Source organism: Schistocerca nitens, chromosome 1, assembly GCF_023898315.1.
Source record: "Schistocerca nitens isolate TAMUIC-IGC-003100 chromosome 1, iqSchNite1.1, whole genome shotgun sequence".
NCBI lineage: Eukaryota > Metazoa > Arthropoda > Insecta > Orthoptera > Acrididae > Schistocerca > Schistocerca nitens.
The window spans coordinates 1,241,624,798-1,241,651,412 of record NC_064614.1 but is presented as its reverse complement, the minus strand read 5'-3'; the positions used below and the strand labels follow the sequence as shown (position 1 = coordinate 1,241,651,412).

Genomic DNA, 26,615 nt, shown 5'->3' with positions numbered 1-26,615 from the left:
AAGAGAACTTAGTCCGTCCACAGCTCGTTGCCTCTCTCGACAAGTGATAAGTGGTTTAACACGACAGAAAAGCAACAGTAGTTTTCTGTTAATGCCAAGTTTTTCATGTGGTAATCTGGGATCCTACCACTGCTGGGGCATTACGAATAGTCAGTCCCAAAGTGTGGAAACTGCTGTCGAAGAACTCTGTTTTTCGGGATAAGTTGTCACCTTTCAATGGCGACAAGCAGATAAAGCAAAATTACCTAGACACAAGCAGCGGTTCGGTGACTTTCTATTTTTATTGCATACTGTATATGAATACTTAATTTTCGAATTTGTTACTGTTACCCTAATTTCCTTCTTCTTTTACTACTTCACAGAAATGGCAGACAAATCTTTAACCCTTTAAAGCAAATGAACGATTGAAACTCATTGCTACGTTACTTTGTAAAAATATTTCTAGACTAGGGTTCGTACCATTCTGCAATACAACTATTGTCCAGCGCCGACGGTAGCATGTGTATGAACCAGGTGGGGACAACTGTTGCACACTGCACGTATACGCCACCTTAAGTCACGGCAAGCGGAAACAGCGACGTTATTGCCTTAACAATGCTGTAGCAATTCTTACGCCATGTATTTGTTGCTAGTTTCTTTTCACACTGTTATTAAAATAGCACTGAGAGCTTTTCCCATTTTCTATAATAAAGCAATATTTTAAACCTATGCACATTTTACAAATAATAATTACTCAGTTTTTAGAAAGGTTTATTTAAAAATATTTAAAAAGTGAACGTATTAGCAATACTGCTCTGACTAATTCACATTTAGGTTCTTTTACTTGACTATTTGTAACAAGTAAAATGCACCTGTTATAATCGAGAGCAAACAAATACCGAAAAATACCGGTTTTTCAGAACTAAAATACCGGTATTGGTTTTAACTGGTCAGTTTTTTTTCCATCCTTAGTCTACCTATAGCGCTGCTCATTCATAATGCTCAGCCAAAATACGTGTATTGCGCTCACGTGCTTGATAGCGAGTTGCTACACTTTTGGAACGCAATACAGCAGCGATATTGGGTGTCATCCAATCGAAATTTCCTCGGCAGATTTCCAGAGGTACACGGCGCCAAATCTCTATGCAGATGTCAAGCTATCACTATACATGGCAGGACGTTGGGTTTTGGTCAGATAGTTGATGCCCGATAAGTGTCCCGAATGTGTTCCTTCAGATTCGGAGTAGGCGAATTTGGTGGCACGGTCTTCCGTGTGGGTTCACTACCGTGTTCCCCCAACCACTGCATGATGATTTTGTAAATGTGACATGGGCAGTTATCTTGCTGAAAAATGCCGTCGGTGGAGATACCGAGCGTGAAGGGCTGCAGGTAGTGCGCAATAATGTTCACATAGCCCGTAGTTTCTAATCCAGTGATTCACAACCTAGGGTAATTACCTCACGAGGGACAAATTTCAATTTTATGAGGGGTGAAAAAGAGGATTCAGTTGTATTCCGGTCAAAAAAAAATTTTTTTTCAAAAGAACATTAATGTTATTGTTACTTCACAGGACTGTAGTACTGATTAAACGATGATGATGATGAAGTCCTATACTCCTTTACAGAGCGTAGGGGAACGACGCGGGAGTCCCGCACCGCCGTACTAGTCAAGGTCCTAGTGGAGGTGGTTTGCCATTGCCTTCCTCCGATTGATTAAATAAGTTCTTAATAATTAAATTTCTTTCAGATCACTTGATACAATGTGGCGGAAGTTACAGCCTATGAAACGGAGGTATGAACATCATCCTCACGTAGTCCATCAACTACACACATTCTTTGTATCATGCATCTAAGACAGTAAAAGAGGGACATACGTATTACACTTGCTTAAATACCTGGTGAATGTGCCATCGCCGGCCGCTGTGGCCGAGTGGTTGTAGACGCTTCAGTCCGGAACCGAGCTGCTGCTACGGTCGCAGGTTATAATCCAGTCTAGGGCATGGATGTGTGTGATGTCCTTAGGTTAGTTAGGTTTAAGTAGCTCTAAGTCTAGGGGACTGATGATCTCAGATGTCCCATAGTGCTTAGAGCCCTTTGAATTTGAATCTGCCGTCTCAGAATTGTAACCAGTTCTCGAAATAGCCCAGAAATTTCTTCATTATTCACTACGCAACAATAAACGCACTGACAGCAGAATACAACAGTATGCTTACTGCACTGTTCATTATTGTTATTAGTGGCACTGGCCAGACACAAAGTCTGAGCATAATAAAGTCTTTCAGTTATTATCAGATTATAAATAAGGAGTGCAGCGATCAGGTGGTTTCCAGACAGTAAGTATAAGACATGCATTTTAAATTGACCGATTTTAAATGGGAGTGTACCGTGTGATTGATGGCAGTATCTCTAAGGACAGGGATGTTGTAGAGAAGTATGTCTTACAGGAACTGTCCATCCTCAAAATCGATAACTTTCTTTCCTGAGAAGGAGTTGTAGGATCACTCACCATGCACTGAGAATTGGTTCACCACTCCAGAAAAAAGGTTGTTAAAAATACGCAGTACCTATTCTGATCCAGTCCCCAGTTTCTGGTTTAATGAAATCCTTACAAAAAATTAACATCTTTTGTCTTTCGTAACTTTAAAAATAAAGGTGTTTTCTTTGTAAATGTTAATTAATCGCTAATGCTGATGAATGGGGGAAGGGGGTACTAGGTAATATAGGTTTGGACTCAGGGGTAATGGTCACAGAAAAGTTGGAAACCTTCGTTCTAATCCAATGGAAGCCGATGCGAGTGTCCCGTATAGCACAATAATGGCCTGCGTCCGTCGTGCGATGCATGTTTTGAGCAGCTGTTGACTCGGATGGTGACGTATCCCGACACAGCCATCGAAATGCTGCAGCATGAAGCGTAATCATCCGGCCAGACAGCAATGTTTCCATTGATCCGCCGTTCAGTCTCTACGATGTAGTGCCCAGTGCGATCGTGATTAACGATAACGTTTTATCAACAGGTGAACATGTGGTCGTCTGCTGCACAGCCACGTATTCAACTATGTGAGCTGATGGATGTGCCCCGAAACAACTATCCGAGCACCAGCATTGCATTCTGTCGTGACATTGGCCACAGATTTGAGTATCCTGCTTTACAGGAGGGGCAAGTCTACGTCCTCCACGTTTCGCGATGAGGCTTGAACGTCAAGCAAATAGTGGTTTCAAAGCTCATTCCACAGATGCTCACGACAGTAGTACGAGAACAGCAGACCAGCTGCAGCGTTCCGAAATGCTCAGTCCCAGGCACTGTGCCACAACTATTTGCCCTTTGTCAGTGTCGCTTATGACAATGGATTTCCGCAATTCCGGACCGTATTGTCGTTACAGTGTTCCCCCGTACGTCTCTGCGCTACTTACATGCTTTCCTTACTGCGCTACGTGCTGGCAATACCTTAATACAGCACTGACTATCGTGATACCACGTGTCAATAACATTGTGGCTCCTAAGTCTGACCGAACAAAGGAGTGTGCCCCTCTGGTTTTTGTAGGATATTGAATGGGATGGCTGTCAAGTCATGTAGACACTGCTGACAGGTTCTGTATCTTTTCTTCCGTATTACAACACGTTAAAGATTACCGACATGCTTTGTGCTTTTTCCGTATAAAGCAATTACTTTTACCTTTCATCGCCTGGCCCCAGTCCCAGTTGATTCAATAACATAGGTACACTCCTGGAAATTGAAATAAGAACACCGTGAATTCATTGTCCCAGGAAGGGGAAACTTTATTGACACATTCCTGGGGTCAGATACATCACATGATCACACTGACAGAACCACAGGCACATAGACACAGGCAACAGAGCATGCACAATGTCGGCACTAGTACAGTGTATATCCACCTTTCGCAGCAATGCAGGCTGCTATTCTCCCATGGAGACGATCGTAGAGATGCTGGATGTAGTCCTGTGGAACGGCTTGCCATGCCATTTCCACCTGGCGCCTCAGTTGGACCAGCGTTCGTGCTGGACGTGCAGACCGCGTGAGACGACGCTTCATCCAGTCCCAAACATGCTCAATGGGGGACAGATCCGGAGATCTTGCTGGCCAGGGTAGTTGACTTACACCTTCTAGAGCACGTTGGGTGGCACGGGATACATGCGGACGTGCATTGTCCTGTTGGAACAGCAAGTTCCCTTGCCGGTCTAGGAATGGTAGAACGATGGGTTCGATGACGGTTTGGAAGTACCGTGCACTATTCAGTGTCCCCTCGACGATCACCAGTGGTGTACGGCCAGTGTAGGAGATCGCTCCCCACACCATGATGCCGGGTGTTGGCCCTGTGTGCCTCGGTCGTATGCAGTCCTGATTGTGGCGCTCACCTGCACGGCGCCAAACACGCATACGACCATCTTTGGCACCAAGGCAGAAGCGACTCTCATCGCTGAAGACGACACGTCTCCATTCGTCCCTCCATTCACGCCTGTCGCGACACCACTGGAGGCGGGCTGCACGATGTTGGGGCGTGAGCGGAAGACGGCCTAACGGTGTGCGGGACCGTAGCCCAGCTTCATGGAGACGGTTGCGAATGGTCCTCGCCGATACCCCAGGAGCAACAGTGTCCCTAATTTGCTGGGAAGTGGTGGTGCGGTCCCCTACGGCACTGCGTAGGATCCTACGGTCTTGGCGTGCATCCGTGCGTCGCTGCGGTCCGGTCCCAGGCCGACGGGCACGTGCACCTTCCGCCGACCACTGGCGACAACATCGATGTACTGTGGAGACCTCACGCCCCACGTGTTGAGCAATTCGGCGGTACGTCCACCCGGCCTCCCGCATGCCCACTATACGCCCTCGCTCAAAGTCCGTCAACTGCACATACGGTTCACGTCCACGCTGTCGCGGCATGCTACCAGTGTTAAAGACTGCGATGGAGCTCCGTATGCCACGGCAAACTGGCTGACACTGACGGCGGCGGTGCACAAATGCTGCGCAGCTAGCGCCATTCGACGGCCAACACCGCGGTTCCTGGTGTGTCCGCTGTGCCGTGCGTGTGATCATTGCTTGTACAGCCCTCTCGCAGTGTCCGGAGCAAGTATGGTGGGTCTGACACACTGGTGTCAATGTGTTCTTTTTTCCATTTCCAGGAGTGTATATTCGATACCATTGACTTCGACGTGATAGTCTTCACTGTCATGAGTGAAGTTTCTTGTTGTTATGTAGTAACGTGAGTAATTGTTATTTAGTTTAATATGAATGCGTTAGTGGTTAATAATAATCTACAAAGAATTTCGGTGACTCGATATTTTAAGGAGTTGCCCAATAATTGGACGACTACCTGTAACGATAATTACGATGTTAAATACCTAATGTTATATAAATAACATCAAATGCATTTTGAATGAAATCCAAACAGGTTTATGCTAATTTGAGACTTACCGAGCCACAGACTAACCGGGGGTCTGTCATACTACAGAATATAAAAGGAGTCTATGTGGGAAAAATATTTTCATGAAATGCACGAATGACTGTAAATGATGCGTATTTTCCCACTCGTTTTACCAAAACTGGCAGACATACCGAGGCAACTTCAGACGAAGGGTAGCAAGAACAATGCTTTCAATTTTGTTTCTTAGTTGCAGTACTTATTGTCATTTGACATTATTTCTGATTAATTGTAACTTTTTAATACATTTATCGTTAAGATTTATATCTTCATTATTGCTTTATTCGTACTTCAATGTGGAGAACTCCCAGTGACACGAATGTAGCGTACGACCTGCTTTATAAAAATTTAGGAAGGCACGTTATTAGTATGCAATAAAACAATAAAGAAAGTAATTAATGAACACTATCGACATTTAGTCACGATAAGCAATAATCAGACTAAGAATAAGTATACAACTGGCGCATTAGGTTTTGGATTACCATTGCATTATTAGCTTTAGACAGCGTTAGCAATATATTTTGAACAAATTACAGCATCTGCTGTAAATATTGAAATGCTCCATTTTACAGATCGATTTCGGTCCTGTGTTGCCGATCCAACGTACAGTGACTGTAACTACTAAGATTACAAGATGGACTCTTCTGTAAATTTAAAAATTATTGTAAGCAGCAAAAGTGAAGATATTTGTAGGAAGTAATCATCACAGTACATGTTAGACCTCATAGAAAATGTTGTACTCTTATGATATGAACCTACAAGGTTCGAATAATTTGCAATGAAGATGGTCACACAGTGACCGAAGTCGACCTCTAAAATATTTATGCCATTTATTCAAAATATATTGACATCAATAAGATCGTGGTGCACACTGTTCACAATGGAATTGGACATCAACTGGCAAATTGGCATTTGATTATCGAGTTCGGCTCCATAGCTCAGCTGCTATACAGAGGGCCAGGAATCGATTCCTTAAACTAACACGGATTTTTCCTTTGTTGGAGCATTGGAAGGGGGTACATTCAGCCTAATGATGCCAGCTGAGGTGCTGCCTGAGTGAAAATTAGCGGCTCCTAGGTCTGGGAAGCTTACAACGACCGTCAGAGCTGTATTCTTCTCCTCACACCCCTCCCCACTGCTCCCGTCCCATCACCATGCTACTCCACACCACATGAAACTTTGACAGAGAATTACGCGGCAGCTGGTCGACAGTGAATGTCCCGACAGGACTAGCAGACGTTGCTGTGGTCTGTGTATTACAGTACATTACCAGCACTAGAAATAGAGCAATACAATAATGACAGAAGTGAGGGGCTTGAATTTTTGCAGTCTCCATTACATTATTATATTTTTCGTAGTTTCCCATTTCATCTGAAGGAATCAGTCGTCTGTTTTTCTTCTTAAAAATAACTAATTTCGGATGTATGCCACAATGGTTATATGCTTCCTCCAACTCATGTAAATCCGAATGTAAAGTCTAAGTACCAAATAAATGTAAAACCTTCTAGCCAGTAATGTCGTCTCTGCCACAGAAGCATAACGAATTGTATGTGACCAGATCCTCATAAAAAAGACGGTGGATTCGACCTGCCATGTTTTCGGATACGGCGAATGGTGCAACGAGACACGAAACCAGTTGCTGAGTCACCAGGGCACGGGCACGTGCGCTACCAACAAGATCACAAAGGCACGCAGCGACCATTTCTCAACAGTCACCTGAAGATGACAGACAGTCTCACTGAAGAAACCCTTGCGTAATCAACGACTGCACACAGCTGAAATCCTGAGAAGAATTTAAATTACATATTCGTGGACAAAATCTACGACCGTAAATTAAAATATGTATCGTGAGGGGATAATATCATTCCCGTAAGCTGAGTGGAAGGAGCGAGATTAAAAAAGGATATCAGTAACATACTTCGCTGATGACACTGCTATCCTTTTTGAAAATATGGTAAATTGCAGGACCTATTGAGTAGAACGGAGTGAAATGAACGTTATAGTGGGCGCAGATCAAAAGTGAACTTGAGAAAGAAGCGTGTATGAAGGAAGAAAAGAAATGCAACTAGCTACAAACTTAACATAAAAAATGGGGACCTTATGCTAGGTGAAATTAAGAAACTTCGCTGCCTTGTTGGGGAAAAAAAACACACGATGGTCGAAGCAGGCAGAATAAAAGATTGAGACTGTAACAGGTAAAGAGTCCTCGCAAGAATTTTGCTGTTTCCAAACATAGGCCCAAAACGGAGAACGAAATTTTTGAGAATATTCGTCAGATGCAGAGCACTGTATACAAGTGAATCACTGACAGTAGGAAAACAGAGACAGAAAGCAACTGAAGTATTTGACATATCACGCTGCAGAAGGCTGTTGAAAATTTGGCAGACAGGTAAAATAAGAAATGAAGCCTTCCTCGCCAGAATCGGCGAAGAAAGAAGAGCGCTTTGGCGCAGAAAACGGTTAGAGAGGTAAGTGGCTGAGTGTTTGTGTGCAAGTAAGTGCATAAAAGGTTTTCGATATATCTGTGAACGACAGAATTCAATACTTCATAACACGTCAGTAAAAGTAAAACTCGATAAAAATTAGCAGCATTCAATTCGCGATTAGGCATTACAACAATATCTAGCATAAAATGCCTAACGGTAAAAGTTCTGCCCTGAAAAGTCATATGAGCTTCATAATAACAAGGCGAACACGAAACAATAGACAAAGTTATTAACAATTCTATAGCCCGGAAAGAATGACAAGTAAAGTGAAACATGAGACACTAGCTTAGTACACATTATTCAAAATTAAATGAACTAGAGCCGCACAAGCTTTAAAACTAAAACAAATACAACGAATCGACAAAAGACAACAGTATGAAGATCTTTCGGACATGTCCGAAAGAACAGATACCATCGTCATGTAGATAAGGCTTACCGACCAATGATATTCAGTGTGGATGCACTCACATTCCCCGAACTGTCACGGGAATCGGTAGATTGACTGCGACGATAGTATAGTCGTGGGCAGGGGCACTACAAATGTAGTGTGTGGACAGTAAGTTGGAACTGTGGGTCTCACGGGGAGCGTGCCAGAGATTAGTCCCTGCAGTCGCACTATCCTTTGTGTCCTCGATGACAATGTCGCGCGGGGTAGCCAAGCGGTCTGGGCCGTTTTGTCACGGTCAGCGCCCCCCCCCCCCCCCCCGTCGGAGGGTGTGTGTGTGTTGTCCTTAGCGTAAGTTAGTTTTTAAGTTAGATTAAATAGTGTGTAAGCTTAGGGGAAAAGAAAAGAAGGCTTAGTCGGATAGAGCGTCTGCCATGTAAGCAGCAGACCCCGGGTTCGGTCCCGGTCGGGGCACACATTTTCAACTCTCCTCGTTGACAGTTATCAACGCCTGAAAGCACCTAAAGGTCTGGATTTCATTGTTATTTCATTCAGAGGTAACAGTAGTTAGATAAGTAAGTCACGTGTAACCAGGATACACAACTCTGCTCACAGGACAAAGTAATCCGATCTCACATTCAACGTGGCCAGTAATCAGAAGTCAGAATGTAAATCAGTTACCACAATTAACAATAAAATAAGGATCACTCTCAGGGTATAATGTGCCCAGACTTTTCTCTTACTGGAACTTATTTTCGGTAACAGCGCTAGACCTAGCAGCGGTCCCGCTGCTATGACAAAAGCACAGCTAGCACAACATGAACTAAACAAAGAACAAGACGCAGGCACGTGGACTTGGGTAATGCCGCTGACTAAAGTAGGTAGGATACTATTCTTGTGGACAGCTGCCCAAGAGCACACGGCGCAGTCAGCTTCCGATTGTGTCTCATCAGCGCGACCTTACCTGCGGCCAGGACGCTAGACGTCGCCCGCTCCTCGGAACAGGGATCGACGTCCCGCGTCTATAACGAGACGCTGGAGTCGCCCAGAGGCCACCGGGCTGCCTCCACTGGTGACCATTCTAACCTGCGCCTTCCTCTGTACTGCCGACGCCGGCCGAAGTGGCCGTGCGGTTAAAGGCGCTGCAGTCTGGAACCGCAAGACCGCTACGGTCGCAGGTTCGAATCCTGCCTTGGGCATGGATGTTTGTGATGTCCTTAGGTTAGTTAGGTTTAACTAGTTCTAAGTTCTAGGGGACTAATGACTTCAGAAGTTGAGTCCCATAGTTCTCAGAGCCATTTGAACCATTTTGTACTGCCGACGCCCGCCTCAGCTGCCCGCTTCTTGAACTCCCTTGTCGACTCTCTGCAGACAGTCTATGTCTCCGCTGAGGCTTATCGCGTCTCCAGTACGGTGACGCTGGCGACTGGGCACCGTTCTTCAGACGACCTCTGCGTGACCACTTTACAAGTCAGATATGCAACGGCCGGGAATAGACTGGGATGTCGTTCGTACTCAGATGATTCATGTAAAAATGTTTCCGACGTGATTCTGGGTCGCACAATGAGGACATATGGAACGCATGGGTTGCAAGGGACATTCCATTTCGGAAATCGTTAGGAAATTCAATATTTCGAGATGCACTATGTCATGAGCGTGCCGAGAATAGCAAATTTCAGGCATTACCTCTCACCATACATAACGCGCTGGCCGACGACCTTTCCTTAAGGACCTAGAGCAGCTGAGTTTGCATAGAGTTGTCAGTGCCAGCTGACAAGCAACACCGCACGACGTTGGTCTTAATGGGCTATGGCAGCAGATGACTGACACGAGTGCCTTTGCTAAAGGCGCGACATAGGCCAGAGAGTCTTTTCTGGGCTCGTGACCATGTCGATTGGACCCTAGACGACTGAAAAACCGTGGCATGATCAGAAGAGTCCCGATTTCAGTTGGTAAGAGCTGATCGTAGGTTTCGAGTCTGGTGCAGACACCACGTAGCTACCGACCCACTTTGTCAACAAGATAGTGGGCAGGCCGGCGGTGGCTCCAGAATCGTGTGGGTTGTGCTTGTATGGAATGGACTGGATGCTCTGGACGGTCGGCTACTTGCAGCCCATTTGAAGCCGTTCACGGGCTTCGTGCTCCCAAACAACGATGGATTTTGTATGGATGACAATACGCCATATCACCTGATCATAACTGTTCGCGACAGCTTTGAAGAACATTCGGGACAGTTCGAGTGAATGTCTCGGTTACCCAGATCGCCCGACAAGAATTCAATCGAACATTCATCGAACCCAATTGAGAGGTAATTCGTGTACAAAATTCTGCACGATCAACACTTTCGCAATTATGGACGGCTATACAGACACTATGACTCAATATATCTGCAGGGGACTTCCAACGGCTTGTTGAGCCCATGTTGTGTCGAGTTGCTAAACTACTCTACGCAAAATGAGGTCCGACACGTTACTAGAAGGTATCCCATCATTTTGTCATCTCATAGTATGAGCACCGACGTTTGGGCAAGGGATTGGTGTGGTATTCGTGTCTTTCCAAAGTACGTGCGGTGAATGCGGAACCGTGAAGTATGGCGACGTTATTACCAAGTATGTTCAAAAAGGACCAACGTGCTGTTATTCTTTTCTTGGATGCAGAAAAACAAATACTGGTAGACATCCATCACAGAATGAACAAAGTGTATTGTGCAGCATGTCTGTCGGCAACCGCTGTTGTGGGATGGTGCACAAAGTTCCACCCTGATCGCGATTCGACACAAGAAGCCCCCAGACGGCAAATATCGTAATGGAGAAGTTACCCCAACTTAATTGCGAGATACTCTCCCCAAGACATTATCTCGCATTCGATTCCTAAAAAAGTCCCCTTGAAGAGTCAACGATTCCTGCTGGGAGAGGTCGTGTAGCAGGTAGTTGCGGACTTCTTCAATCAACAGCACACTGCGTTCTACCAAACTGGTCTCGAGAACCTGGTGAGTGGATGGGATGATTGCCTGAATGCTCACGGAGATTCTGCGTGATGGACATGTCAATTCTGCACTGTACACCTTTTGGAAGGAAATATTTTGATCACCCGTTGCAAATTTCTCTGGTGGTCACTTAACAAGCTGTCTTTAATCGACGCTGCCATCTGTTCGCTGATTGTAAGTTTGACTACGTCGTTCCTTCTGGTCAGCGAATGAAAGCTTACACAATACAATAAGGATTTTCTCTTGGACTTTTTAACACAGCTTTTGCTCTCTTTCCGATCTACAAACTACTTTTCCTGAGGACGTTGTACTGTATTCAACTTTTGAAAGCAGTGGAACACGAAAGAAATGTGGTTTTAGATATTGCCCTTAACATGAAATGTGCAAAATCGATTACTATTTTTATTAATACAATTTTCAGTACCTTTACTTATGTAGGATTAATTAGTGGCATTTTTTTCTTGGATCTTGGCCTGAGTGCGTTTTGTCATCATCTTACTTGTTCAGATTCGTAAATCTAGGCTTGTTTGTTACTCGTACAGTTGCTTATTTGGGTAAAGTAATAGCAGAGCAAAAATTAGTGTTAAATTATTTAAAGAGTATGTTTAAAAGTTTTTACTATTTATAAACTTGGTTGATTCAAAAACGTATTTTATATTCTTATTAATGATGACTATCATATAAGCTTAAAAGAGTTACACCATAGCCTATGTTAAGTTAGATATTTGTGAGAGTAATGAGCTGTTAACAGTGCCCTGATCTAATGTTTTGACGCCAGCGTAGTAGTTCCTTGTAGTTTGTAAGTTATTTTTATTTGTTACAATAAGACACATGTTAAAAAACCAAGGACTAACTTCCATGCCGCACCAAGGAACTGCGGAGAAGAAAAACTGTAGATGAAAACGAAAAACCGAGATTGGAATATATCCAATTAATAATTGAGAACGCTGAAATCAGCAAATAACTGTGAAGATCTGGTGCAAATCCTTTTGTGAAATGAAGAAGTGGTGGAGGACGCATCAAAGCAGACAGAAAATTGGGACAGATTAACACAGCATCGGAACTTCCATAAGTGAAGTGAATGTTTCGCAATCCACTTCTTACCACATAGCTAGGAGAAAAAGAATTGCCTGGACGCTAACTTAGATAATAAGGGTGCGAAGTTATAATATTTTAAGCATATGTGTGTATAATGGATTCTATGGGATAAATCTCAATTAATAATGAAAAAGTATTATATACGGGTTCTCACAAGATTCAATGGTATCGGATTCGATGCCTTGCCAATCTAAGGATTTTTGTCCTTCACCTATTACTTCTTTCACTTATACCAGTGTTTGATAATGTGAAAATGCCGGTTTGCACCATGGTTCGGAGTGCACAGAGACTGTAGGTCACTTTGTAACAACCTGGGTGAGACCGTTCTATAGTAGAAGGAAGGCAACGGCGTAACTCCTGCAATGAAACCATCCACTCCGATTTTCAAACCAAGCCTGGGGTTGACGACAGCTTCACCTTCGTTAATTTCGATGTGAGCAGTGACCCACCCCCACGAGCGCCGTGTCATTGGCCTGGGGTGGTGGCTGGCTGCAATGCACCGGCCACAGCATCTGGGGGAGACGCGGATGTCTCGAGGGCGGACGGACACAGCCGCAGGTGCTCTGAGCGGAGGCAGCGGGGGCGACGGGGGCGGAGGCGGTGGCGCACCCTCCCACGGGGCCACCGCGTCGGGTAAAGGGACCGCCTTTGTCCGTGTTTATAGATTTACTACGTGCTGCACCGCCGGTGGCGGACCGGAATGCCCGAGTAGGTGGCCAGGGGCGGGGGGCGGCACTGGCCGATCGCACATCCTGCGGAAGGGGGGCAGAGGGCGGTGCGCAGCTGCACTGCCTCGTGAGGCACTCTCTTGGTGGTAGCGCTGAAGGTAAGGCGCGACATACTACACTTGCTCCGCTTCACTGCACAGCTATCAGCTTGCCTCACCATGCATTTGACTGGAATCTAATTCTTTCAGATGTCTACAGTGATATTACGTATTCTACTCTTTTCAGTATTACTGTCATTGTGAAGTTACCTTATACTGGATGTCTTGACACATTCAATAACTGGCAATATGCAGAGACCACATGTTCTATGAACAAATTTGTGTGGTCTATGAATAGATAAAGTATAAGATGCAGTTCATCGCTTTGTTCGTGTCTACAACTGAATTGGTACATAACTTTACTGGTCACCACAAGTGAACCGCAGACAAGAATGTATGGTTTCGCTGCCATTGTCAATGAAGTTTGCTTGAGCTTTCGTGTCGCATCTTTCTTTCGAGAATCACTGAATCCGATGTTTTGACGCTCTTGCTGAGCTCCCCTTTTGGAAACCGACTGCACATTGTTGAGCATTCTCTGACTTTCAAAAATGTAAAAAAACATTTTCCTTGTTTTTCGTCGTGAATGTTCATGACTGGTTGACAACGAGGTTTCCATGAGTGTAAGGAACGCACACCACTGTACTAACGGCCGGAGGAGTCGCGCAATCTGTTTGTTCATATTTGTGTTTAAGTTTCTGTTTATGTTTGCGCACTTTGTCTGCTTGTCTGCGGCGTACTCGTACCACCGATGGCTTGCAACCAAGCCGACGATAGCCTAAAGCTGTAAACACGATTAAAATTGTACGAACCTTTGTCAAACTCGAGTGCCCTTCCTGACCTTTCCTTTGCATAGACATGGTGATTTTGCTAACACATGAACATTAGTAAAGTCTTTGTCTTGATCACGTGTCACACTGTATTCAGCTACAGCTGACTTGCTTGTTTACTTTAAGACACGTGTCTTTCGTGCTCTCTTAGCCATTCCTAAACTGCGCGACGTGTCCTCTTTGTGTATACTAATAACAGTTGCACCTAATTTCATACACTCCAGCAGTCTGTAGCAAACTTGACAGGTTTTTCGCCCGTGTTAACAAGTCTTTTACTTTACAGTTACTTAAAAAAAAGGACTTGTTTTGGACCTTTACGCCGCAGGATCTTACCGATAACGTTCTTTACATATTTTAGAAACACAAGTCATTGTGGTTCTGTGACGTCTTCCTATTTCTTATCTGTTACTTTATTATGACATAGAGCTATCTAATGACTTAGTGTGATAGAAATTCGTTGTGAATGTCTTTCGTCGAGGCATCGAAAGGTCTTGGAAAAAGTGCCTTAGGGTTCCGTACAGACTTAAGTTATTTATATAAGCAGTTCATCGATACCGGGAATCGAGAAACGCAACGAGTTTTGCCTGTTATCGACACTGATCTGGAAAGATATAAGTCCCGGGGATTCCATCATTTCTAAGAATATTTTAATTTAGGCTTTGAAGTCGGATAACAAATGAAATAAGTAATACTTTTTTCTTTGTGTGATATAATTACAAATTAACAATTTTCCGCGTCTTTCTCATATTTTTGCTGTTAAACTTTCCTTCTTGCCATGTTTCATGAGTTTACGTAAAGCAGAAGTATACTGTAGTCCTATATGAGTGACTTTGCAAATATAAAAAAGAGTGACGTTAATGGCCGTATCACTTAAAATTTTTGCACCAACACAGGACTATAGATCTCAGTACGTGACATAAATTTCAACGAGGTACGTCTAAGCATTCTTGAGAAAAAGGAGCCTCAACAGACTGACAAACAGACAGACAGTCGGATAACAAATGACAAAAGAAATTTAACTACATATTCACAGCATCGGATTTTTTCTTTTGGTTCGCATTGTGAAACCTCACTTCCTGACGATTTTCATTGTTATAAGTAAATTGGAAGTACGCTGCAAACTGACGGTGTGACTGTGAAGTGGAAACGCGGATCAATAACTACACATAAACCAAGGCCCGTAAAACCTCACGTACTGACATACAAGGACCGTCAAGGTTTGCGGATTGTGGTTGCAAAAAGTAGCATGAAATTGGGAGAATGAATCGCTTGTGAGTTTGAGAACGCTGCTAGTAGTCCAGATGACTCAGTGATAGTACGTAAGTAGTTCAAAAAAAAGGCGTGTAATGGTCGAGCAGCACTGTATAAGCCACACAACACTTTAGTCAGCGCTAAGCGTCGTTTGAGGTGATGTAAAGACGCCGCCACTGGACAATGGATGAGCGGAATCGAGTGAACTGAGCGAATCAATCACGCTATACCCTGTGACAATACTATGGTAGGATGGTAGGATTTGGATTTGGCGAACCCTTAAATAACGTTACCTACAATCATGTATAGCGCCAACAGTGCACTACAGAGAAGGTGGTGTTCCTGTACGGTGGTGGTTACCATGATTAAGGTGTCATCGCCCTCTTGCACTTAAGAAAACGCTAAATTCGGAGCGGCGTGATTATATTTTACAAAACTGTATACTGCGTACAGTAGAGCAACAGTTCAGAGACGAAGAATGTATCAACATGACAATGCTGCCTCTCATCAAACAGCGTCTGTGAGGCAATGTTTTGAGGACAATATCATTCCTGAAGTTGACTGGCCTGGGAAGAGTACTGACACGAACCAAATGTAATTCTTTTGAGATGAGTTAGAAATTCGACCTCGCTCTAAATCTCAGTGCCCAATACCACTAGCTTTTTTGGATTCGGCCCTTGAAGAAGAAGGGGTGTCATTCCTCCGCAGACACTCAGGCTCCTTACTGAAAGTGCCCCAACAGAGTACAAGCAGTTATAATAGTTAGCAATATATTGATGTCACTAATAGGTGACCGTATTCTTTAGATCAGGTACTGTACATATGCTGAGGTGACAAAAGTCATGGGCTCACTCCTAATCACAGCCCGACAGCAGTGCAGTAGCAACGGGGAAGTTTGTTTCGGTAGCGCATACACAGTCTCTCTGGCATTAGCTTGTTCTATCTAACGGTCTGCTTCCTGTCACTGACACATACTTTGTGTTCCAGCTAGTAATTAGTTTTCTGCAAACTCAAACGATATTCATCAGTGTTAGATAACTTGCGTCAAACGTGTTCACATCAAACATATGCTTGATGAGAGGCTCTGGACGTATAAATCAATGACACATGCACAGTGTTTAGTGCTGTTACATATAGCTTCAAATGTGAAATGAGCATTCAGAGTATTCCGAAATATGTCAGCCTGCATTTCTTACGAAGCCTGTAGCACAACCTCTGTGGTCTTCTACCGCTTGCTGGTGCAAAAATGTCATCTTTTCTGAAAGAATCAACACAAGGTACGAGGTTGGCAACTAAATGACGGGTATCGCATACCTCCTACCGAGCAGCCAGTACATTTGGTGCTGGAATGTGGGAGTTTACGTTGATATTTTCAGAACTATCAACCGTCGTTTCTTTTTTTAAGTCTTCTTTTTTGCCCCAGTTGTAGAGGACACTGTTACGTAGCACTCCCACGAACGCGTGTAAGTCGAATTACGCTTTAAATTTAAATTTGTTGTGAAATTTAAAAAAATCACCAAGGGAGATTTCTAAATTTTAAGGCAGGTGTTACGTGACAGCATCACATCACTTGAAAGAGTTTTTAAATAGCACACATCGTTTTCCAAAGGTCCAGAGGAGGTCGTATATGAGACACTGCTGGTCTTCGTTTCAGTGGAAGTACTGAAAAAAAAGGTTAGATGGTTATTGAATAGAAAGACCAGCGTTTGAGCATTCAGATGTCTACTGACGTGGCGAACTATCAACGAGCTGGCAAGACAAATCTAGCGTGATGAATTAAACATTACAAAAGCTGGTACGAAATAGCCTTGAGAAACGTTACTCTGGAAAAAAATATACAGTAAGATAAATTTAGCGTGTTGAGCTAAATATGACAGACGCTAGTAAAACAGTGTTTCTGGAAAAGCTCTGTCAAGAATAAAATGAAAACAGGAGGAATATTGGAGAAACGAAAGTATCCGATGATCTACTTTCGGTGTGATATGAAGATGACCTGTGACTGTTCAGGGTTTTGAGCCCATAATGACACTAAAGAAGGTTGTCCATCATACCTGACACCGCAGTAACAAAGCTCAAAGGACTGGCACTTACAAACTGTGTCGTCATGATACAAGTGATAGTTACTAGCACTGTTGATAATATATTGACATACTGATAATCTTTTCCATAAATATCGATATATATATATGCAGTATTTTTTCACTGAGATATCGATATCGAAATGGTGATGTAGAACGCCGACAGTTTTATTTCATATTATATTTTTTACAAAATTTTCGTTAAATATTTGAAATTGTTCCTTTGAAATTCTAATAACATAATTTTACTTTCACCGTGTGAAGAACTCTTAGTACGATTTTGAGCTTTCATCGTGTTCAGTCTTTCGCTTTTAGCGTGTGAAACAAGTATAGGCAGCACAAAGAAGAAGTCCGATTGTACTGGGGGCGAGGGGGAGGTGGCGGTGTGAATGAAATAGCAAGATTGCCGATGTGAAGAGACAGCACACCAGTTGTGTTAAAAAAACGATTTATTAAGTTATTAGTACGCTATTTCTTCACATCAGCGTTCTTCAAAAACTGTTGATGGAAATAATGAACAGAAATCGTCATGGAAGAATGATAATTGCTCCATTAATGGTGAAGCTCCATGTTGAAGTGATAAATTTGATCATGTTGCCACTGTAAATTTCTAATAAAATGTCAAACCTTTACTTGTAGAGCTTAAATCTACCCAACGATAAGAATGGTGTTTGGGGTGGCGAAACCGTGTGAGCGAAAATTTTGACGTAATCGGCAGTCGGCACTACCAACAGTAGGTGCAGTGTTTAACTCCATGCAGTAATTTTGACACTACAACTGCTAGTTTGCTACCGTTTGCAAAAACAAAACAAAAAAAATAAAACAGAGATATCGAATGAAATATTCCGGCCAAATTCGATATGTGTCGAAACCGAACAATGGACCCATCGGACACCTTTCATTTGCTACTTACATGCAGTTGCCACTGATACCCAAGTGGTCATCGGCAAGCGTGAACTTGCATCGTTTTCCTTTCAGTTCTTGCGCTTAGGTGGAAAGCAGGCTGCTAGCTTGTTGATGTATGGAATATCTAATAATAAATCAATACTTAAATATACAGCTCTAAAAACAGCAGTATATTTACAATGTGCAGCCGATATTTTTATAAGCCAGTATATCGATATTGTTTCCATCGATATATAGCCTTTTTTGATATTTCGAGTGCCGATAATGGTAGTTTTTAAATATTGATATATCGGATATTTTTCAAAATATCAACAGTCCTAGTACTTACAACACTGAAGCACAGATGAAATATAGCATTGATATACAGCGATAGAAGTCATGGATTGAGGACTGAATCCTGAATCCTGTGGGATTCTAAAGAACACATGCTTCCATGATGACTTCCCTCAACAACAGACGTCTCGTCCACAATTTTTTTTTTCTTTTTTTTTTGCGGTAGCTGCTGAGTATTGCAGTATTTCAGAATTCAGTTGTTTCATTTTCATCAGTAATTTATCGGAATCAACAATATCAAAGCACTTACTGAAATCAAAGTGTGTTGAAACTGTCGCTTGTCAACTGTTCATGGCATGTTTGATTACATCAGATTGATTATTGCAGTTGCCGTCCTAAGATAGGTTTGGAAGTCTAATGGACATTTATCGGGGGTCCTATACGTTTTATGTGACTGCTCTATCTGTAAGCAACCTACTACGTTTCCGGCACCATCACGGACAGTCAGGCATTAATATTGCCTACACTCATTTTGTGGCTATCTTGCAGAAGTGCAAAAGAAACTCGTACAGAGTGCATTGATATAAAGGAGAACACACCGAAACCTAAGTGTTCACTTGTCGCGCTCTCACCACCAGCTTGAGAAATTTCGTCTGCACAGTAACGACAGTAACAGTGTAAAGAGGCCTACGCTCTCCCGTGTGTCCTCTTGAGCTCGCAGCTGCAGTCTCAGGAGGCTTCTCCGCCAGCAATTAGCGGCCGTGCTGAGCGCTGCGGCGCTGTGACGTCACGCCGCTGTGCTCTGCAGAATCGTCGCGTCGCCAAGAGTGCAGTGTCTGGTCTGCGCAGCGGGTTGGCAGCCCTTGAGGGGCACCGCCGGCCACCGTGTCTGCCTCTGGCGCAAGGGCCCGAGCACCACTCAGTGCTGCCAACCAGGTTCCTATTCATTAGCGCGTTGCACAGTCGCCACCTACTCAACTGACGTCGGCTTTTGCTAAACTATGATGACTGGTAAGCTGTACTGCGAAAACGTGAGATTTAGTTATTCACTACGTTTTGCCGGCCCCACGCACCATATACGATACTATTCTAATTACGAGGGGCAGTCAAATGAAAACTAGACAGAAGGAAGAAAGGAAGTAAACTGTATATTATTTCAAAAGTAATCGTGGGCATGTTACGAAGGTTGTTTCACCTATGCCGCAGACGGTAAGCCCTTACACATCCTCCATACAATGCCGATCCCTCCCCATGCGATTTTCTTATTTTTGGAGCCTCGAAGAAAAAAATTCGTGGCCGTCGATTTGATCCGTGTGAAGAGTTGGGCGCCTGGGTACACTTATGATTCCGTAGGAAACTGCAAACATTTTTCCACGAAGCCATCGACCGTCTTCTCCTACAGTGGGATACAGTTTTAGTAGTTATGGCGATTACTGTTGAAATAACAAATAGTTACTTTTCTCCATCTCTCTAGATTTCATTTGACTGCCCCTTATACGTTTATTCACGAAGTGCACTGCACTACGCGTGACTATATTTATTCGATACAAGGTGCTGAGTGACCATATTGAGCTGTTTGTAATTCTTTGAGTAACCGCTTTGTGCCAGCAGCAACTACTAACGAATGTTTCCCTAGAAACTGATGACGGCTGCATAAATGAATCGTTAGTACTGTTGATTTCATTTTATTTCGATCTAAAAGAGTGCTGAAACGCTGTTAACAGTCCCCTTGATTCCAATCAAACTTTACCAATAACAACAAAAGTAGAAATGATTTTAGTACCTTCAGGTCGTGTTTTCTTAGATATTTCATACGTTATCTCTCTGAAATTGCTTTTCAGACATTTACGAGCAACTAACTATCGCCAGAATTGTTCTTTGTGCATTAGTAGCTCCAAGAATACTTTGTTATTCTCAGAACATACATATCTGATTTAATAGTTTACTTGAGCTTAGAACGTATTGATAACAGAAGCTACACCATTATTTTTTTAGCCGCTATTGCTGAATAATAAGACGAGTGAAAGGGTACTGCACTTAACCAACAGGTAAAAGGAGAAAATCATTTTCTTTCTTAAAGATGAATGGATAAAACCGATGTACAATAGCACTGAAAGATGAAACGCTATCACAGAAAATCCAGCAACTGAGAAAGAGGAAAACGAAAGCAAGATAAAATTAATTCAACGACAGCTGCCACTAGCCAAATATTTACGTGTGTATCACACATATCTCATCTAGTCACTGAGAGAAATAGATCAATATGCAGCGGACTCGACTGTTGAACTGTGACAAATACGCACTGCTCTGAATATAAGAAGCTTTTTAGCTTTACATAATAAATAAATTGCTTTAATAAATGCCATATTATACAGATTATTCCGTAATTTATTTACGATTGTTTTATAATTTTTACATTTCAAGATACATGTTAACATACTGTGTTTCAGTTGTTAATATATCTGAAATTTTGTATGTAGTCTTATGTGGGAGTGAGACATGTGAGACAACCAGTAGAGCAAAGACGTTAGTAGAAGGTTTAGAAATGTTAAAGAAGAATGGAGAAGAATGAATGGGTAGAGCGATCAGTGATGAAGTATAAAATCGAATCGGACGTAACTATCTGAAAGAAGTGCTTAAGTTGACGGAATGCTTTCTTAGGAATTAACCTCATGTGGAGGGAAATGTGTTAGTGTATGTCGGGAGGGGGGGGGGAGGGGGAAGGAGAGCGGTTTCGTAGAGAAAGACAAGAGCTTGAACACAGTAAGTAGGTTTGAAGAAAAAAGTTTCATCATAACAGTGTTTCAACTGAACAGCAACAACAACGATCATATCACATACGGAATTAATTACATGGTAACCAATGTTCTGACAGGTCTTTCTGTGCTGTGTAAGTATAATATGCTTGTCCCCACATTATGAGGAAGTTTCTTATACAGTCATTCACATTCAGATTTCCATGTGACACTAAAATAAATTAAAAGAGAAATAATTAGTACGCGAGAAAGGTTCAAACCATTGTCGCCGCAAAAGCGTCGATTGCGCGCTGCCATTGTGAAATGCGGTGCGTCAGAATGTGTTGGCGTCAGCCGAGCAGCGGTTTCCACTCACCCGCAGAATTACATCCGGTTAACAGCACCTGGAAAAACAGAGAGAGCGACGTGTGTAACACAACAACTCTGCGCAGCGGTGCAAGATACAGTAACAGAACATCGATAAAGAATACAGAATTCTGTTCAGGATAGAACTGCAATCTATACATTATTTCTTTCTCATTTTGAATAAGTTCAAGTTTGGGAAAATTAGATATTTGTGGTAAGGTCTTTTGAGACCAAACTGCTGAGGTCATCGGTCCCTAAGCTTATGCACTACTTAATCTATCTTAAGCTAACCTACGCTAAAGACAACACACCCATGCCTGAGGGAGGACTCGAACCTCCGGCGGGAGCGGCCGCGTAATCCGTGACGTGGCGCCTCAGACCGCGCGGCTACCACACGAGGCAAGATCACATTTATATCATTGTAATTTATTATTACTATTTTGACAAGGGAGAACGCCACGTATGTCTAAGGGACATTTTAAAAATTCTCCAGGAGTAGTACTGAACAACACAAGAAAAAAAAACGGCTCTATAAACGGATGTTCGTGAATCAACACTTGTTGATCTGAGGTATAGAGCATTATACTTGTGTCAAGAATGGTCGGTACTCACTGGTGTTGACTGTCTTTCTGTTTTAAAAAATACTTTTAGGGTACCGACCCAAGGGTCCTCACCCCAAACTACGTACACACTTTGTGCAATTAACATAATATAGGGGACAAAACTTTTGCCATGCTCGTAATAAAAACCCCACAGCATAAAAAAATACACATCAGCATGTAGGAAGAGTCAAGTGTTTATGTTATGAGTTGACTAGTTCATAATTAAATTTTAAAAATTGTAGATTGATAAGAATTATTACCCTTAAGTATGGATGGTACGCTTCATTATCAAGAATAAGAACAAATTATTATTTATGGTGATGTTTGGTCTGTCTGCATACGTGAACATGTGTTTGTAATATTTATGGTGCATGTCACTTTCATTATATGTTTCTGACGTGGCAACAATACCAGCTTTAGACTTTGTGGTTAAGCTGTTCATAGAAGCCATATGTGGGTGATGACGAATTACTGTTCTGGTCGAGTAAAGGAGTTTGCTATGGAAATAGATATAGAGCGAATTTCTAGTTACAATTCCAGTTTTTTATGTCATTATGGACCGTTTAGTTACTAATTAAAGATGGAGCATATAGTGCTATTTGCAATTCTTATTTTTTACAACAGGATATCACTAGACGCATCATGTGCCCATATCGAGGAGGTATACAACATTACTGATTTTCTTTTATCGATGTGTGAAGATATGTACATTTGCTTTATTCACTACATCTGTTAAATGATTCTTGAAAGTAATGCGTTTGTCCAATAAAACTCCCAAGGAATTTCGCAGATCACTTCAAAAATGCTTTCATTCAGTAGCAGCAGTTGGGTTTGTAAACCCTGTCTCTTTTTTTTTGTCTAAAAGGCTGCTTCACTTATACTTAAATTTTTTTGACCCTCACTCTGTAAACAATTTTGATATGATGGTATAATACGTTCTGTGTCATCATGAATGTTCGTTAAATCGTTTTCGGTGCTATATATCACTACCATCAGTGAAGGATGCGATTTTATCTGAATGCAAGTCTGTTAGCTCTGATAAAAGTATGTTGAAGGGTGACAGTCCCAAAAGAGACTCTTGTGTTATTCCGGTACTTATAAGGTAGACACCAGAAGCAGTCAGTAAAAGTACGGTCTGTAAGATACGAAATAATTAATGTCACAATGTACCACAAACATTTTAATTTTATTAACACATACAGGGTGTAATGAATAAGTTCAGATATTTCTAATACTGGTGGAAGACAGTGTACTCAACAACATTACATCAGTAATTAAGTCATTTGAAAACTAATAAATATAGCTATTACAAGTTGTATGTTTTTAGGTTTGTTAGTATCTTCAAGTACGTGTGGCAAGATGAGCCTTTTAACGCTCATTTCCTCCTGAGCAATATGCCAGATATTGAAGTGTGGATCACGGACACAAAACGGTTAGTCTATACTGATAGGCGTAGTGGTGCACTTACGACCATGCAGAAGCATCAGGTCGTAAACTATGTGAAGTGTTTGTGGGAAGACTGTTCGATGTAGAGAAAACACAATCATCCCGCTGACGTGTGTACATATTGAATTGCCACATAAATAAATTTCTGCATTTATATCCGTTACATCCTGTATAGATGTATGAGATAGGCAAAATACCCTCAGACTTCAAGAAGAATATAATAATTCCAATCCCAAAGAAAGCAGGTGTTGACAGATGTGAAAATTACCGAACTATCAGTTTACTAAGCCACGGCTGCAAAATACTAACACGAATTCTTTACAGACGAATGAAAAAACTAGTAGAAGCCGACCTCGGGGAAGATCAGTTTGGATTCCGAAGAAATGTTGGAACACGTGAGGCAATACTGACCCTACGACATATCCTAGAAAATAGATTAAAGAAAGGCAAACCTACGTTTATAGCATTTAAAGACTTAGAGAAGGCTTTTGACAATGTTGACTGGAATACTCTCTTTCAAATTCTGAAGGTGGCAGGGGTAAAATACAGGGAACAAAAGGGTTTTTACAATTTGTACAGAAACCAGATGGCAGCTATAAGAGTCGAGGGACATGAAAGGGAATCAGTGGTTGGGAAGGGAGTGAGATAGGGTTGTAGCCTATCCCCGATGTTATTCAATCTGTATATTGAGCAAGCAGTAAAGGAAACAAAAGAAAAATTCGGAGTAGGTATTAAAATCCATAGAGAAGAAATAAAAAAACTTTGAGGTTCGCCGATGACATTGTAATTCTGTGAAAGACAGCAAAGGAATGTACAGTGTCTTGAAAGGATGATATAAGATGAACATCAACAGAAGCAAAACGAGGATCATGGAATGTAGTCGAATGAAATCGGGTGACGCTGCGGGAATTAGATTAGGAAATGAGAGGCTTAAAGTAGTAAATGAGTTTTGCTATTTGGGGAGCAAAATAACTGATGACGGTCGAAGTAGAGAGGATATAAAATGTAGACTGGCAATGGCAAAGAAAGCGTTTCTGAAGAAAAGAAATTTGTTAACATCGAGTATAGATTTAAGTGCCAGGAAGTCGTTTCTGAAAGTATTTGTATGGTGTGAAGTGAAAGGTGGACGATAAATAGTTTGGACAAAAAGAGAATAGAAGCTTTCGAAATGTGGCGCTACAGAAGAATGCTGAAGATTAGATGGCTAGATCACATAACTAATGACGAGGTATTGAATAGAATTGGAGAGAAGAGAAATTAGTGGCACAACTTGACTAGAAGAAGGGATCGGTTGGTGGGGCATATTCTGAGGCATCAAGGGATCACCAATTTAGTATTGGAGGGCATCGTGGAGGGTAAAAATCGTAGAGGGAGACGAAGAGATGAATACACTAAACAGATTCAGAAGGATGTAGTTTGTGGTAGGTACTGGGAGATGAAGAAGCTTGCACAGGATAGAGTAGCATGAAGAGCTGCATCAAACGAGTCTCTGGACTGAAGACCACAACAACAACGACATCCTGTATCATAACCCATTCTGCCATACTCTGTCGAGGACTTGAAAAGTGTCCAGGTATGTGACTGCCTTACATTTATCACCGTTGTAGCCACTTGTGATTGCTTCCACTCTGAAGCGACAGTGTGGCTGAGTGGTTTGGACGAAAATCAGAACTGAGTATTTGGTACAACTGATTTGTCGTTGTGTGTATAACGAATTAGAGGAAGTACAATCCATTTCGAAGTTGGTGGCCATAGGATGACTAATCTGTAAGTTTTAGAATACTTATGGTCACTGTCTTCTTGTTGAATTCTCTGTATTTTTAGTTCTCTGGCTGTAATACTGTTGTCAGACACAGCACTTTCAACCGTCACTTACATAAACCATCCCGTAGTTTTTTTTTTTTTTTAAGTTTTGCTGGACTAAGAACAAGGTTAGTGATCCCGTGTAGTGTGAAAACGTAAACGCTGAAATGGGCTCCCGTTATTTCTGCTGGGAAATGGGTGTCATGGTATTCTGCTATGGTGTAGCCAAAGGCGGTAATGGACAGGTACTTGTCATGCACGTCAAGTGAAGTCCTCGACGTCACATTAAGTCTGAAAAATAACATGTCCAGGAAGTTGTTTCAGCGACTTACAAATACGCCATTACTCAAAGGAAAAGCAAGGCACCAAGGCGGACCTCGCACATTTTGAATGCTTAACATGGAGGCTCGAACCTTACACTCTCTGAGTTCATGGCAGATCACGTGGACTTTGCCTGGTGCAGTGCACTGTGTGAGATTTTACGACAGTTAAGAGAAGTCGACGATTTTAATGTAAGACGAAGATCTGTAGTTCTACCTCTATTTTTATTTATAAGCGCCGCGAAAGTCTTGGTAGACTTTCCAGTGTTTTAATCTCATGCGTAGGGCAGACAGCTGTTTAGTGCCAATTACTCAGTTAAAATATAACAACCTCTACTTGAAGAAGTATCTGGAGGATGATTGTGGGTAAACATCACATATTCGCTGATGTGAAATCAATACTTTCTTTCTAGATGAACAGTTGCCGCATTGCATTTGCAAAATACGATAACAGCCTGATTCGTTTGTTCAGAAGATTAATGATTATACAAAGAGCATATGTAGCTGATTTAACTGCTTGAGGGGCTCACTAAATTTTTTTAAGGTTCAATTTGTCACCAGTACGTACATCTAGTTATTTGGAGGACTCTACCATGTTTACTACTCTTGTGTTCATGTGTTACATCTCCTGTTGGTATGACTCTATTTATTGCATGGAACTATACATGGTGTTTTCTCAAAATTAATGGAGAACCGATTTTTAAAGTACCAAGTAATAATTATTTGAAGTTACGAACAGGTTCTCTTGATGCTTTGTCTCTAATGTAGTCGGCAAAAAGTACCAATTCTGCCTGATGAATGTTAAATAGCAGGTTACTCACAAATATGGTGAATAGCAGTGGACCAAAAATTGAACCCTATGGTACTTCCGTC

General features: G+C 42.2%; 1 long non-coding RNA gene across 1 annotated transcript in view; it reads right to left on the bottom strand.

The window, feature by feature from the left end:
* The window catches only part of LOC126201821 (uncharacterized), a 901,530-nt gene extending 879,920 nt beyond the window's left edge, over positions 1 to 21,610 (bottom strand). Inside the window, exon 1 of the long non-coding RNA XR_007540189.1 lies at positions 21,582 to 21,610. This is a non-coding gene — a long non-coding RNA (uncharacterized LOC126201821). The remainder of the gene's footprint in view (positions 1 to 21,581) is intronic.
* Positions 21,611 to 26,615: the final 5,005 nt, after the last annotated feature.